We start from the raw sequence: 16,820 nt of genomic DNA on the forward strand, positions 1-16,820 counted from the left end.
AAAAAAAAAAAAAAGTCAAGGAGGGACTTTTGTCGGAGTCCACCTTCCCCTTGCCCTCCACCCTGGTTTCCTCTGCTCCTTTGAAAAAATAACCCGATGTTTTTGAACAACCACTCGTCTACAGTTCAGACTCCGTTCTCTGACCCAGTTTGGCGTTCAGGACCGGCGAGAACCACCACCTGGGCCTTGCAAAAATAACCCCTCTTCCCCAGCGTGCAGTTCTTGGAATCGCCAGAGTTACCCGTCTGTTCTGATGCCACCGCGAGATGATGGTCCCCAAGCTCCCAGAGTCCCCATTGGAAGGATTCCGCAGCGCTGCCTCTATTATTATACCGTAAATCTTTTTAAATTCTGGAACTAATTATATAGAGGATATGTCTCAATTTGTTCTGCATTAATGCCACAGTGGGGATGGAGGCCGAGCCGTGGCCAGAGCAGATACGTAGGCCCATGAAATTGATGAACTGAGAGTTGCTCGCAGTCCTCAGCGCACCATCTGGAATTCTAGTCTGAGGTTACAATTAGAACTCCTGACCCCAGATTCAACTTTGCAAACAACAGGGGAAAAAATGGGGAAAAGAAAAAAAAAAAAACCCAACTTATTCTGCACCTGTAAAAAAAAAAAAAAATCTCCACACAATCTTAAAATCTTCCCAGCTTAGAAGATTCTTTCCAAGTATTCTTTTGTGTTTTTTTTTAACCTATAAAAGATAATGGAATATATTTTATAGACTGGATTTTATCTTATCCCTTTCCCTCTCCCGGCTGCACTCAGTTTAATAGTTGTCAGGGCTTTTCTTCCCCCCGTGTTTTTCCTAAGTGTTGGATTTAATTATATGGGACCAAAATATATACCTCAGTAAATTAGCTTGCTAAATATTCTGTCATTTTGTGATTCTGCCTTTGAGAAGCAGCTTAATTACAGAAATCTATCTGGATCTAGGAACTTGACTTGCTCCAGCTAAACTGTAATCAGAGATTTTATTTGTGTTTAATTTTATTTGTGTTCTAAATCGGTTAGGCCAATTTCTTCCTTCTTTCTTTAGTAACATGCTGCTTTATTTTCCTCTTGCTTTGACCCTCTGAAGAAAATGAAGGACCAGGCAGTACTGGGGAATCTGTTAAATTTATTAGCATAAATGCTTAGACAAAATGAGATATAAATCATTCAGATGTATTAAGCCATAAAGTATCCCAATGAAGTCAGTGCCTCACAAGGGTCCTGGTGTATAAATGTTCATATAAAACAAAGTATCAGTATTATCTTTCAAACTGAATATATGCCGTAAAAATATCCAAATGTTGAGTAAGGAATATGGGGGCAATGGCAGGGCAGGAAGGGTATGTTCTTCAGAGCAGCCTGTTAGCACTGTGGTGGCTCGAAAAGTGAGGCAGAAAGGAAAAAATCTCCACAGTCTGCATTAGGAATACTCAGTAGACAATTTTTGAAGAAAGGTATGCAGGATAGATTCGAAGAGAAGACGAGAAATAAGGAAAGAAGAGATGAATAGAGAGCAAAACATTGCTATCTGTAGAATGCTCCCCCCCCCCCAAAGGTCAATTTAGCTTTAAAAAAAAATCTACTCAGAAAAGGCACTGACTCTTCATACAGATAACGGATGAGCCATTAGTGAAGAGCCACCTGGGCCTTCGTCTGTGAACCCGGATATGTAGCTGGTCGGCAGGAGAAGGATGTGTATTCACTAGAGATGGACTGGGAGAAGAGGGGTGGAGGGGTGAGGAAGGGGAGTTGTCAGAATTCCTAGCAGAGGTTTACCAAGACAAAAAAATCTGACAATGTTTAAGGAGCAATGGCTTGCAAAGCTCATAATCACAGCTCTCTGTAAATCTTGGCAAACCAAGGGTTTCTTTGCCTTTTAGAAATGATTGTTCCAAAGCTTTCTCTCTCTCTCTCTCTCTCTCTCTCTCTCTCTCTCTCTCTTTAATCAAGGAGTTTACCAGAGAAAGGGAATAGTCCCCCTTTTTTCAGCAGGGACATCTCAGCTTTTGCGTGCTATCAATTCATTCACTATGGGGTAAACTATTTACTGACACTTCCGTTGTGCCAAGCATTGTGGCAGGGACCGGAAAGACAGGAGTAAGAGGACAGGCTCTACTCTGCTCACACAGAGGTTACATTCCAGTAGGGATGACAGAAAAATTACACGCAAACAAGGCAGATACTTTCAGATAGGGATAACTGCTACGAAGGAACGAGGAGATTTTCTAGACTAGAGGACTAAAAGTAAGACGGGGACGGGAACAAATATACTCCCGCTTCTTCCCATCTTTTACCTGCACTGCCCTATCTTAATGTGTTTGTTAGCATCCTACCTTACTGTCGAGGGGCAAGAAGGGCTTGAAGGATTTGGAATGTTTGCTCTGGACAGATCTCTGCCTATCAGGGGGCTGAATTTACGGAATCAGGAGGGTGGCAGTTTCTATAGGGCTGGATTAAAATCACCACCACCAGCTGAGTGTGAAAGTTACCTGTGCAACACTCCATTTTCTCCTCTTCAAGATAAAAACAACAGCACCTATTCAAGTTGAGAGAACTGGATGAGGAAAGTCATGTAAATTTCCTAGTTCATGGAGAGCACTCTATAAATGGTGACTGTTACCTGTATTCATATAGCCTCTGTTTTCCTTTGCTTCTAATTAGTTGATAAGTTCTACACTTAGTATCAATATTGGTGTGAGTTAAGAAAATCTGCACTGTTGTTGGATCAGGGAGAAGGGCAGGAAGAGAAGCCCGTTGCCAACAAGTCTGACCTTAAGCAAAGTGGTTGCCACCTTAAAGTGAACCGAAATCATTCTGTCCTACAGCCAGGCCTGAAACAGGAAATATATGGCTTCTGCTTCAAAATCAAGCTTAGATTCTTTCCTTTCAGTACATAAGGCTATATAGGTCAGCATCAGCTTGAAAAGTTTAGGATTGTACTGTTCCTTACAGCCACATTTCAGATATGCAGTGTGGTCCAGAATAAAGAATCCTGGGCTAGGTATAAAATTACCTTGGCTTGGGGTGCCTGGGTGGCTCCATTGGTTGAACATCTGACTCTTGATTTCCTCTCAGGTCATGATCCCAGGGTCGTGGGATTGAGCCCTATGTAGGGCTCCATGCTGAGTGTGGAACCTGTTTAGGATTCTCTCTTTCTTTCCTTCTGCCTCTCTCTCAAATTAAAAACAAACAAACAAACACCTGGGCTCAAATCCTGTTTCTGCCAATAATCCAATGGCCATGGCCTTGGGGAAATAGCTTAAGCTCTTGATTTTTTCAATATCCTTATCTGTAAAATGAGGATGATCGTAAGAATGAAATAAAGCAAACAGTGATTTAAAAACTGCAAAATGCTAAGCAACACACACACAGAAACATCGAGACCACTTGTAACATGGGAACTAACCAGGGCAAGAAATGCTACAGGGTGCTGGAGAGTATATCACTTTCTCTCCTGTTTCTCTGTTTGTAAAGTGGGCATAGTACCTTTCTCACAGGACTGTTGCAAGAATTAAATGAGACATATGTAACTACCTGGCATAGAGTGCTTGCTACCTAAATGCTGCTGTTACTATTATTGTTATCTTTCTCTGGCCATTCTCCTTGCTCCCAGAGCTGAGCTTTACATTTTCACACTGATAGTTTTTTTTACCGTGGCAGTATGAAATAGTATAAAGAGCAGGGCTTAGAGATCAGATGGCTCTGATCGTCTCTTTATTCTTTGTTGTCCCTGAGGCTTAAGGTTCATAACTGTAAAAATGGAGCTAATGATACATTCATTTCATAGAGCTGTTTTGAGAACAGATTAACACAACGCTTGTCAAGTGCCTGCATGGTGCTTGGCATGTAGTCAGAAATCAATAAATGGTAGTTCTTAAATTTTCAGTTTGTTTAATCAGAGAATATTAATTTACTTCAAAAAACAGATCAGCCACCAAGAACTTGAATTACAGCATGATTCTGAGCACACACAGAAAAAAAGTCCCATCTTCTTTTAAATTCACCTGTACCACATTGAAATCTCACTCCACATAGGAAAGACTTTGCAGTCAAGGCATTGGCAATGACTTTCCTTTTTGACTATGAGTCCTTTAGGTAATAAGTTAGAATCCCATTTATTTTCTCTGAGTTTCTTTGCAGAATATCCAGCATATATCAAGAACTTTAGTGATCTCATGTTTTTCAAAATAAGCAGAAAACTGTTTTCAGCCAATGAAGAGAAAAAAAATGGTTTGACTCTCTTCCTGGAGTTGCCACATAGCTTTTATTAATAGCTCTGTAAACAGGCTTGAACATAGTATCAGCTGGCTGCTTAAGATATTACAAAAGTTTATGAGAAGTTGCTTAGGAAAAACAAGATAGAGTCATTAGAAATCTGATACTGGTCAATAGTGCCTTTATTCCAAGTCTCCATAAATCACACACAAATGAAACTTCTATTGTGATCACTGTTCCAGACCTAAAGGATCTCCCTCTCCCTTTTAGTAGAAATTAAATACATTTAAGAAAGCCCAAGATTTTTTTCTCTCCCGATACAGTGGCTAATTACAAAATTTCCTAAGAGGTAATAAATATTAAACTCTAATCAACAGTTGTGACACACAATGAATGATAAACACATAACTTTGATTCTCTATTTAGGGCATATGTTTATCTTTAATTATCCCCAACCTGAGAATGGAATAACTGTTGTTCTCTGTTATGTTTATTATTTATTTCTAGAGTGACACCACATTTTTATCTTACCCCAAACAGTCTCAGGTTAAGCTGTTGTCCAGCTTAATCATTAATTGCTCTCTTTTTACTTCCCAAAGTGTCCTGGTTGGTAAGGACTCCACTTGCTTAAAATTTTATTTTATAAAAAAGATTCAAGAAAGCAATCAGAACAAAAGTGAAAGACAAGAGTTAATTGTGGCTAGTGAGGAGAACAAAAAGTTGGATTAATATTAGAAATCAAAGGATGAAGATAATTACTGTAATTGAGCATAAAACTTAGTTCTGAGCTTCCCAACAGCCAAGTCAAAAAAGGAAAATAAAACTAGTTACACATCTCCCATTATGAAATAGTAAGAAAAAACCCAGTTTTTTCAGAAAAGATAAAATTTTCTAGTACTAAACTCTGACAGAAACTTAGCTTACTGGCCTTTCTCTAAGGGTCATCAGATAATGGTTAGTGACTTCAACAATAACGTTTCAAAAGATGCAGAGACGTTCTCTGGTGGCTTCTCATTTCAATCCAATGGTGCAGTAACAAAATTATAGTTCTTTAAAAAATCAAACAAACAAAAAAACCCAAGCTTTTTCTAAAAAGAAAGAGGCAGTAATGTAATTCCTTTTTATAGTTTTCTGAGTCTGACCTGATTCAAACTAACCTAATGCATTAATTTTCAGAAACTGCCAACTGATAATTAAAGAAAAAAAAACACCTTTTGTTCATTAATCATCAAATAAATTTCAATGTGAACCAAAACACTGCTAGGAACCTGACCCTTGTTCTCTTTGTGATCTGATTTGGGGAGAGCCCTAGGGCAGTAGTAGCTCTTAACTGGGGTGATTTCCTACCTCCCCCTGGGCGGGGCATCTGGCAAAGTCTGGAGACACTGTGATTGTCTCAACTTGGTGGAGGTAGGAAGGCGGGTGCTACTGGCATCTAGAGGCCAGGGGTGCTGCTAAACACTCTAAACAGTCCGTCCCCCCCCCCCAAAGAATTATCGCGCCTAAAATGTCAGCAGTGCTGAGGTTGAGGAAGCCTGCTTGAGAAGAGACCATCATTTCTAGCTGGGGTAAAAAGAAGCTTCATGGAGGAGGGGCCCTTGAGCTAGGTTCTCCCACCCCACTCCAGTGGAGCTGGAGGGTGCCTCTCCCCAGCCTCAATAAATGATGGGAACAAAAACAGGCAGGTGAGAAAAGGCAAGGCATGTTGTAGGGATGCCTTCCACAAAGGCAACTGTGGGTTAACTAATTTAGCCAGAAAAGAGGGAGAATCTATGTGAAGCAATAAGAGAGGAAGCCAGAGAGTACACGTGAATTTAGGGCAAAGAGTTTCTGTTCTGATGTTATGCTCCAAGATCCCTAAACATTGCTAGTGTTATTGTGTTTTTTTTTTAAACCACACAAATCAAAAGCAACATAAACTTTTATGTTCACAAAGATCATCTTTGGAATACCGACTTGTGCTGTGTATATATATGGATAAGTACATGTTTTTTTCTACTCCCCTACATCATTTTTCACCACTTACATAGTAGGGATTCCTTCGAACTCCGTTTTATATCACATTAAATTAAAAAAAAATTAGTGCCTACTTAAAAATACAACCTACCAAGGCACAGAAAATTCTGAACCACTGCTGTAATTAATAGAACATTGTAGGAATCACCATTAAGAAATATTATTCTGACCTAGTTCTCCATGTCACGCTGCAGACTGCCCTTTTCTTGAATCATGGAATGCTTTGTGAGAAAGGACTGCAAAGCTGGGTCCCTCGGCATTAGCCATCTCACCGCTCAAAGTTCAGCCAGAAGTGGGACAAAACCCTCTTCACCATGTTGACATGTTTACTTCTGGGGGAGGAAAATATTACTGTTGCCCGATTCGGTTTTCCATTCCATTCACTTGCCTGGGAACATATGTTTTATTCTTTCCTTTGATGATTTACAAATAAATTAGCATGATCCACTAAGGTCTGCCGACATATATGTGTTACTGGAGAAATCTGAGATGTTGAAAAATGACTGTAATTTATTGTATCCCAATACTTTCTTCTTACAGACCAAATAAATAGCATCAGTTAGTTTATATACCTGACATATTTATTGCAGTAATCCTGTGAGCACTTCCCATAGTCATGTGTTCTCACACATTGTTTTCACGAATTGTGTTTTGAAAGAAGTCTAGGGAAATTCAGGCCAGAGAAACAAGATGTTATCTTTTGGAAAGGATGAGCCCACTCTTGGAAGAGGATAATCCATTCAGAGCTTTCGAAAGCCGATGTCCTCCAGTGGGTGTGATAAATCCACAGGATCTGAATGCAGGATTTTGCACTAGGACCTTGAAATCAGCAGGAACAATTCAGTTGTGCTCCAGATAAACACAGTGTGTCGTTGTTGTTGTTATTATTATTATTATTATTATTAGGTAAACACGAACATCTGTTAGGCCAATTTTGCCCTATTTCCTTAAGGCAATTGCATTCACTGAACACAGTTCTAGTTATGTCTATCTTAACTGGATCTGAGATGAGTGCAAAATGCCAAAGCTGCTCCTTGATCATCTATCTCTGTGTTTGAAATACAGATATAAAAAATAGAAAAATTCACCTGTCATCTCAGATGGGTCACGTGCTTGGAGACCCCCATGGAGACTAGAGTTCCCTCCTGAATTCCATCAATAGAACCATTTTCAAAAGACAAGTATATTTGAGATAGCTGGGCTTCTTCACTTTTAAATAAATGTTGGGCATACTTTAAGTAATTTGGGGGAGGTGCAGCAGCAAGAGGGTTCTAAATATTTTCTAAGAAATTCTCGATCATCTCCTTTTCCTAATTCAATATGCTACCTTCCCAGGTAACATTCACTTCACACAGGATATGTAAGGTAATTTTTCTCTGGGTTGAAACAGCAGGGGTGCCTGGCTGAGTGTCTGACTTCAGCCTCAGGTCATGATCTCATGGTTTGTGGGTTCGAGCCCCGCGTCAGGCTGTGTGCTGACAGCTTGGAGCCTGGAGCCTGCTTCACATTCTGTGTGTCCCTCTCTCTCTGCCCCTCTCCCACTTGTGCTCTGTCTCTATCTCAAAAATAAATAAAAATTTTTTTGATTAAAAAAAAAAAGAAACAGCAGTTTGCAGCAGGTTACAGCTGCAAGGCACTTTAAAGAGCATCTAGCCCTCATTTTTCAGATAAAACATTATATGACTTGCCCCAGATTGCCCTGCTGGTTAGTGGCAGAGCTCTCCCTAAGGTCAGGCCCATGGGAGGCAAGATCCATCCTTCTGTCACAGCATTCATTGTTCACACTTACGGAGTACATATCGCAGTCCCAATAATCAAACAGGAGGCACCCAGTCCTTGCTCTCAACTTGTTCTGTCTGGCTGTGCTGTAGGACTTGGTCACTATTGAAGCAGGGTGTGGAAGCTCCACTGTAAGAAATAACCTTGTTACAACCCTCCCTCGTACCAGGTCCAAGAATTCTCTTCAGTTCTCCCCTGTGGTAATCAGGGAGACTAAAGGCCACTTCATTAAGTTTTAGAGAGAGGGCCTATGGTGGGCCTGTAAATAATTACCTAATCACAATATTGTTAAAATTAAGAAAGCATCGTTATAACTTATGGAGGACCTGACATCCAGGGATATCTCACACACTGACAACCATCTTTTTTGTTTGAATTAGTAAATGATGCCTTGCAGACGTTTAGCAACAAGGATGCCCCAAGGGGGAGCTCTTCTGGTTTGGAACTGAATTGAAGCGAGTGGCTCATCAAACCCAAAGCACCACAAGCCTTTCCAAACTGCATTTAGTAGCATAATCAAAGGAAGATAACCAGAAAGCCACAAAGAAACCGTTAATCCTCTCCACCCTGTATTTTTTGTTGCCTGTTTAAGGCTGATGAAATCCTGACAGCATGGCGGGCGGGGGGGGGGGGGGGGAGTGTTACACAACGTGCAAGCATCACAGACATTTATCAAAGATCAAGTTCCAAGATGTAAAACAAAATAAAACAAAGATTTTCTCCTAACTTGACTCCCAAAGGACTCAAAAAGCATTTCAAACGTGTCCAGTAAGGCATTAAAAATAATTATCCCATAGAGTAATTTCTCCCTTGGTTGTTTTAATATATTTTTGTCTACAAACAAGTGAAGTTTTCTAAACTGCTCCCTTGGCTTACTTTGAAAGGTCTCTAGAACAAAAGTACTTTGGGTGACCCCAGGATACCTGGCAACAGTAACCAAGGATGTGGATGAGGCTGAGAAAGATAAAAACAGACGATGCACTTTTCGATGTCAGACCTAAAATATTGTATACTTAAAACAGAATAAAATGTTGGAAGCCTAGAAACAAAGAATAATCCCATCAGGAAAATTAGTGAGCTTATTTAAGAGAATGTTAAGTAAAATTTCTCAAAGTGTGCTATAAAATCACTCTTATGCTACCCAGATGGCCCTGTGGGGTGACTTCTTTATGTAATTAGAATTGGCTTTCCTCCCCTTTTCCTCCTTCTTGCCTCCTCCTTCTCCTTCTCTTCTTTTCGTAATAATAGTTATTATTATTATTGGCCATCATTTACTGAGTGGCTGGTCTCTCTCATACATTCTCTCTACTTCTCATAACAACCATTTTAATTAATGGTTATGATCCCCATTTCTGAGATGAGGAAATAGATGCTGAGAGGTGGGAACTGCCCACTATTAACCACTGAGGATGTAATGCAGCCAGAACAACAGTCAATGCTCTGTGTGGTGTAGCATCCGAATTCTGGAAGGAAGTGAAGTAGATAAACTTCGGGGATCCACTTCTGCAGAAGCCCTTGGCCTAGCTTATTCTCAGATTCATACTTAGGGTCCAGCCCAATTATGACAAGATCCACAGACCCAATTAAAATTAAATTGCTTTTGTCACAGAAACTGTTTCCAACCACACGGTGTCCACTAAAGTCTACCCACCCGCTTCCTGTTTGTATCAAATTCTGGCATGCCCTGCTTCATACAATGGCTGTGTCCCTGAAATTAAATTTTTTTTTTTGTTAAATAGTGAATAACAGTATCACTGCACTGTAGGGGAGTTATAGAAAGAACTTACTATTTCAAGGAATCCCAAAGCAATTTTTTTCCCTTTCTAAATGATTCCCCCCTCTCTTTCTCTGCCTCTCTTCAGACCTGAATTTTCATGTGCAGGATTGAATCGAGAGGAGCAATGGCATGTATGAGTACACCAATATTGTGTTTAGATAAAGCAGGAGGAAACTCTATTGAAGGGTCCACTTAGGCTTCCAACAAGGTGGCTCACAAAAGATCTCAGGGCTAGCCCTTTTCTGATGGTCACAAGAAGAGGAAAATGCACCTTTGTAAACCCAGAGCTCACATGTACTATAGATGTTCACCTGTGCATGCACACACACGCACACACAACCGTTCCTGACATTTACTGAGCTGAGCCTTCTCAATTTTTCTTCTTACAAAGGCAGCTTCTGTTTACATGTGTCTCCCCTCCTCACTCCCACTTGCACAAACAATCCTGAAGTTGTGAGCTAAAGGGATATTACCAATTTAAAAAGGAAAATGGCTTCATAGGGGCAAATTGGCACCTTCCGGTTATATGAAAAGACAAGACTCCATTACAGTTGACTTTCTGGAACTTCTCATACAGCTGGTAGGAGAGACGGGTTAAATATCCCAGGGAGGGAGTCCCAGACTCAAAAGTTGAGACAGCTCTGGCTGGCTGAGTGCCTTAGGAAGACAGCTGTGGGTCCTCAGTCAGGTATTTGGGACCACCACTCTTCTCAGAAATGCATCTTGGTTCCAGTTTCCCCTTTATCTCTGGCAGTGAGCACTGTGATAATGAACTGAAGACTGTGGGTAGAACTTGGAGCCAGCTGCTGAAGGATGCCCCACCCTGCTGGGGTCCAACCCAGAAAGCAAGAGCAGCTCTCTTAGCCTAAGCCATGCTTCAAAGGCTGGGCATGAAACTTCTTCATTTGGTTCAGTTTTTCGTTATTATTGTTTTGTTTTGTTTTGTTTTGTTTTGTTTGCAGCCTTTCAGGATTCACAAATGAAGCTTTAAAGCTTATGAGGGTGGCATTCCTGCCATTTGGGTCATTTGGCTTCTTTGAAGAGTGGACAGGTCTGGGCAGGCTAGCAGTGGCACAAGGATAGGAATAACAATAAATAATAATGGCTACCTTTTATTGGGTGTTTGTTGAATGACTGGCACTATGCTACATATTTTCTTAGATTATTTCATTTTATCCCTACAGAAACTCTGAGGAAAAGTCATATAAACATCCCCATTGTATATATGAGGCATAGAAAGCTTGTCATTTGTCCAAAGTCCCACAGATAGAAAATGGCAGACTCCCTCCAAACTCTGCCAGTATTTCCCATTAGCCCAATCCTACTGGAAGTGGAAGGCAAGAAAGCCCATCATGGCAATCTATACAGGTCAGCCTCTGGTGGCCCAGAGCAAGGTGAAGAAAGGTGGACATGGATGCAGAGGGGGCTTGTAGGCCTGAGAATGACTTTATCCCAACCTTCACTTGATTCCTATTTGTCCGACTATATAATGATAGATTAGAAATAATTCTCTCTTCGAATTTTGAAGACATCGCTCTTTGCCTTTCAGCTTCTAGCATTGCTTTTGGGAAATCCAAAGCCATTCTGGTTTCTGAGCTCATATATAAATTAGCTTTTTCTTCCTGAAAGTTTCTAGGATCTTCAGGAGTCCCCTAAAATGCCCAATTCAACTCCCAATCGATCTATTAAATAAATTATCCCAACAGCTATTTTGAAAAACCATTTACAGAGACAGGAAAAGGAATTACTTATCCATTTTTGGAGAAATCACTTTTCCCTTAAGCAACATTTAGAGGCCAGTCTAATAGAGGTATTGAATTTTGAATTTTGTTTAAAATACATCTTCCGGGGAAAATCATGTCAGAGATGGGGAGGAAAAAAAATCACGATAGTGGGAGTATCCAAAATTATAGTATTTCTACTCAACATCTAAAAATGTCTGTTATCCTATCCTCACATGAAATCGCTTTTGAGTAAGATCAACCTAGGTTACCACTAAACAGCATGTGTCTTTTCAATAGCCTGGGGCCGCAGACTCTTCAAAAAGCAGATTTAAAAAACATTTCTCTTAGAAAAATGGTAAGATTTGGTGCACGGTGCGCCTGGGTGGCTCAGTCAGTTGAGTGTCCAACTTCAGCTTAGGTCATGATCTCGCAGTTCGTGAATCCGAGCCCTTCATCGGGCTCACTGCTGTCAGCACAGATCCCACTTTGGATCCTTTGTCCCCCTTTCCCTCCACCCCTCGCCCCCCAAAAAATAAATTTGAAAGAAAAAGACAAATGATAAGCTTTATTTTTAATAAGCTTATTATTTTACATGAGATATCATAACTGGGAGATTACCCTGTTGTAGAAACCAGAATCCAATAAGTTACCCCAGCACAGAACAATGTGGGTGACAGAAATTCTTTTGTAGGTTGTCGTCTCCCAATGGAGCCAAAGTTGCTTGGCCCGAGATTATTTCCATGGTCTGTTGGACACCAAAGATGAGGCTGGCTCTTGGCCACGAGCTAGGCTGCCCAGTCACTAAGACCTGCTTTCAACAACCCAAGGCTGCACTGACTTCTGATTTTTTTTTTTTAACAATAGAAATGAAACTGCCACAGGGAAGAGAGAGAACAATGGTGTTTTGACAAATGGAACAAAGATCTAGCTTGACTGACAATTCAGGTCAGAAAGAAAAAGAAGGCACAGGAAGACTGGTGTGGGTCCTCCTTCTTGCCAAGAAGCAAGCACTCTGTGGGAGGTTTCCACCGACATGACGAACTGGCTCAGCAGTGGCCATTTGGGTTGAGCAATTGTGTTGGATGTTTTCTGGCAAAAGCGTGCTTTTTCTAGGACTTCAAATATAATTAGAGTAAAAACTGCGCAATCAACACGTACGGCCAGAGTATCTTTGAAACCTAAGGAAGGAAGAACCAGTGAGAACTTGAGAGATTCCCTGAAAAATGTTATTGTCCTGTTTCTTTGGAGATCTGCTGGAATAGGTCAGATGGAGTTCTGGCCTGTGGATGGGGCTTGGCTAAGAAACCTCTAGCTGCCCTTTCGAGACTTGTAATCCTCTAAAAATGGAAATTAGGAAGCATTCATTCATGACCTTGAAAAAAATGTTTATGAAAGTATATTATAATGTATCAGTGAAACGAGCTGGGAAAAGGGTTTATGTGAAAGTTCATGTGAGAAATGCAGCTATTAGCACGCATGCCATTCCCCACCTTGACCCCAGCAGGAATGTGTAAATTGTAACATATGGAATGTAAGCGTCTGTTGAGATGTTTCATAAATCTGCCTGGCAATGAGCATCACGAGGCCCTGCGTGAGAACGGGCCCCAGAAAGGGAGAGACGGTGAATGTCACATCTAACTCTAGGCTGCTAATCAGCCCAGAATCTGACAATCAAAAATGTGCAGACAATGTTCTTTAATAATATCGGTTACTTTCTGACAAAGTGAGCTTTTTTTTATGGGACCCGGCCTAGGAATAGGAAATACATTCATCCATTCACTCAAGAAATGTTTATCAAGAGCCTGTAACATGGCAGGCAGTGTGCTGGGCACCACAAGTACAGTAGGAACCAGAGAGAGAGACACTGCCTTGCTGCCTTACAACCTGAGGTATGTAGAAAAACAGATGTTAAGTAATAACAAAAATAATTTTATAATTACAATTTGGATAACTGCTAGAAAGGAAAACAATAGCTTATGCCAATAGTACACCCCCTTGTCCAAACTTTCTATGTGGATTATCCCATTTAATCCTCATATATCCTCCTGTGGTAGATGCTATTATTTGCCCCGTTTTATTTATGTTTATTTATTTTTGAGAGTGAGAGAGACAGAATGCGAGTGGGGGAGGCGCAGAGAGAGAGAGAGAGAGAGACAGAATCTGAAGCAGGCTCCAGGCTCTGAGCTGTCAGCACAGAGCCCAATGTGGGGCTCGAACTCACGGACAGTGAGATCATGACCTCAGCTGAAAGTTGGATACCCAACCGACTGAGCCACCCAGGTACCCCTAGCCCTATTTTAAAGATGAAGAAATAGGGGCACCTGGGTGGCTCAATCTGTTGGGCGTCTGACTTTTGGTTTCTGCTCAGGTCATGATCTCACGGTTTGTCAGATGGAGCCCTGCATCAGGCTCCCTTCTGATAGTGCGGAGCCTGCTTGAGATTCTCAATCTCTCTCTCTCTCTCTCTCTCTCTCTCTGCTCCTCCACCACTTGTGTGCATGCACACGTGCATGCTCTCTCTCTCAAAATAAATAAACATCAAAAAAATAAAGATAAAGAAATAAAGTCATGAAGGTCTGCACATCTTGCTCAAGGCCACACAGCTAATGAGTGGTGGGCTCAGAATATAGTGTCAGTCAGCGTGAGTCCAGGCCCCCAGTTCCTGACTCTATGCCATTTTTTTTTAATGACCTTTTAATGAGGAAAGAGCACTGATTTAGATTTGCAGGTTAAAGAAAATGTCTCTCAGGATATGATTTTAGGCCACGCCCAAGGTAAGTAGGAATTAATTGGTTAGAAGAAGTATTTCAAAATTGGTGAAATAGCACGTCAAAAGGTCCTGCAGCAGAAGGAGTTGGCTTTGGAGGCTGACGTAACTGGGGTGTGGGGGGGGTGAAGGCAAGACTGGAAAGTAGGCAAGGGTCAGAGCAGGTGGGACCTTATAAATCCTGCTAAGAGTCTTGAGCTAAATCCTGGTTAGCGTGGAGCTCCTGAAAGACCACACTTTGTCTGGGCCTCAGTGGAGTTACTCCAGGCACAACTGCTACAGCTAGGAGAGGAGACGCGTTCTTCCCATGGAAGATAGAGGCTGCTGCTGAGCTAGGAACTCAACCCTCCTTCCCACTGTCTCCTGCAGAAGAAAGAGGATTCTACATAGTTCCGTTCTTATCAGCTCTCTGTCCTCTGCTGTAGTTAGAAGATGGCGATGTTCAGAAGAGACTGATGCTATGTGCTGAATGTTTATGTCCCCCTCCCCGAATTCATATGTTGAAATCCTGATCCTCAATGTGATGGTATTAGGAGCTGGGGCCTTTGGGAAGTAACCAGGTCATGAGGGCAGAGTTCTCGCAGATGGGATTAGTGCCCTCATAAGAAGAGACAGAGGGGGCACCCGGGTGGCTCAGTCAGTTAAGCATCTGACTTCGGCTCAGGTCATGATCTCACAGCTTGTGAGTTCAAGCTCCATGTTGGGCTCTGTGCTGACAGCTCAGAGCCTGGAGCCTGCTTCAGATTCCGTGTCTCCCTCTTTCTGCCCCTCCCCTGCTCACGCTCTGTCTCTCTCTCTCAAAAATAAAATATTTTTAAAAATTTAAAAAAAGAAAGGGAAGAGACAGAGAACTAGTTCCCTGTGAGAATACAATGAGGCGTTGGCCATTTGCAAGCGGGAAGAGGGCTCTCCCAGAATATGTCCATGCTGGCACCCTGATCTTACACTTCCATCCTCCAGAAATGTGAGAAATTTCTGTTGTTTATAAGCCACCCAGTGTATGGTAATCAGTGATAGCAGCCCAAACTGACTAAGACAACTGGAAAATGTGGGCACTTCAGTGGCTCAGTCTATCAAGCTAACCAAGAATCTGACCAAGCTGACCAAGAGTCTGTCAACCTAAACTCTTGGTTTAGGCTCAGGTCACGATCTCACGGTTCCGGAGTTTAAGCCCCGCGTCGGGTTCTGTGCTGGCAGCACAGAGCCTACTTAGGATTCTCTCTCTCTTCCTCTCTCTGTGCCTCTCCCCTGTTTGTACACTCTCCCTCCCTCAAAACAAATCAACATTAAAATTTTTTTTTAAAAAGAACTGGCAAATCAAGAATTCATTCAGCACTACCTAATATTAACCTCAGGCACCACCATTAATTTTGGCATTGTCCAAACCACAGGAATTAAGATTAAGAAAACTATCCCCCCCCGCTCCAAATTTCCAAGTTAAAAACGGCAGCATTTCCTTACACTCCTGAGACAGACACTCTATTATTCTGGGGGTGTTTCTTGAAATCAATTCTTTCATTTATTCATTCATCAAAGGTTTGTGTACCTATTGTGCGGCAGACATGAAGGATAGGAAAGCAAGTAAGACTCAAGCCCCCGTGGGAGGCAGAATAATGCATCCTCAAAATGTTCTGGAACCTGTGAACATATTCCCTTATGTGGCTGAAGAGTGTTTTGCAGATGTGTATAAGTTGAGGACCTTGAGTGGGGAGATCATCCTGGATTAGGCAGGTGGCCCCATATAATCAGAAGAGTCCATTTAAGAGTGAAAGAGGGAGACAGGAGGGTCAGAGTCAGAGAAGCAGTTGTAAGGACTGAGGGAGAGTAAGCGATGCATTTCCTGGGTTGGGGCCACAAGCCAAGGAACAAGGGCAGCTTCTGGAAGCTGGAAAAGGCGAGGATTGGATCCTCCACTGGAGCCACCAGAAAGGGATGGAGCCCTCCCAGCCTACCTTGGTTTTTAGCCCAGTAAGACCCCCTTGGGATTTCTCATCTTCATAACCATAAGATAACAAGTTTGTATTGTTTCAGACCACTAGATTTGTGATCATTTTTATACCAGCAGTAGGAAACAAATGCACTCCCCGTTCCAGCCAGAACCTGGCCCAGGACAGACATTTTAATCCCTCAGTTTCCCACTAGTGCCCAGATGCAGCCTCGTAGTCTCCCAACTCAGCAGTCCAGGTGGGGGACTCACTTACATCCTGCGGGGTGGATGCAACTCACTTCCCATCCTGCGGGGTCTGTGCAACCACTTACCCCTGAGTGTGACCCCACCGGCATTGCTGTATACCCAAATATTAATTATGTACATATTTCTTAATAATTCTTCTAGAGTAGGGTTTCTAAATAGGTTCTGCCCCCTGATTGCTGTGTCTCCTCGGGCAAATTACCTACATTCATTCCCGGGCTTCAATTTCATTACCTTTAAGATAATAATATCTACGTCCAGGATTGTGAAGCCTAGGTGACTTTGGTATTAAAGCATTAAAAATCATAACCTGGCACACAGGATGTGCTCAACAAATTTTAACAGTGGTC

General features: G+C 41.8%; 1 long non-coding RNA gene across 8 annotated transcripts in view; it reads left to right on the forward strand.

Annotated features, from left to right (window-relative positions):
* The window catches only part of LOC102950983, an 88,310-nt gene that overhangs the window by 3,730 nt on the left and 67,760 nt on the right, over positions 1 to 16,820 (forward strand). For 3 of the 8 annotated variants that reach the window (XR_006208089.1, XR_006208090.1, XR_006208091.1), the window contains exon 2: positions 12,377 to 13,401. The exons of the other annotated variants lie outside the window; for them this stretch is intronic. This is a non-coding gene — a long non-coding RNA (uncharacterized LOC102950983). The remainder of the gene's footprint in view (positions 1 to 12,376; positions 13,402 to 16,820) is intronic. 8 annotated transcript variants of the gene reach the window in all.

The sequence above is a fragment of the Panthera tigris genome, chromosome D1 (assembly GCF_018350195.1).
Source record: "Panthera tigris isolate Pti1 chromosome D1, P.tigris_Pti1_mat1.1, whole genome shotgun sequence".
In the NCBI taxonomy this organism is placed as follows: Eukaryota; Metazoa; Chordata; class Mammalia; order Carnivora; family Felidae; genus Panthera; species Panthera tigris.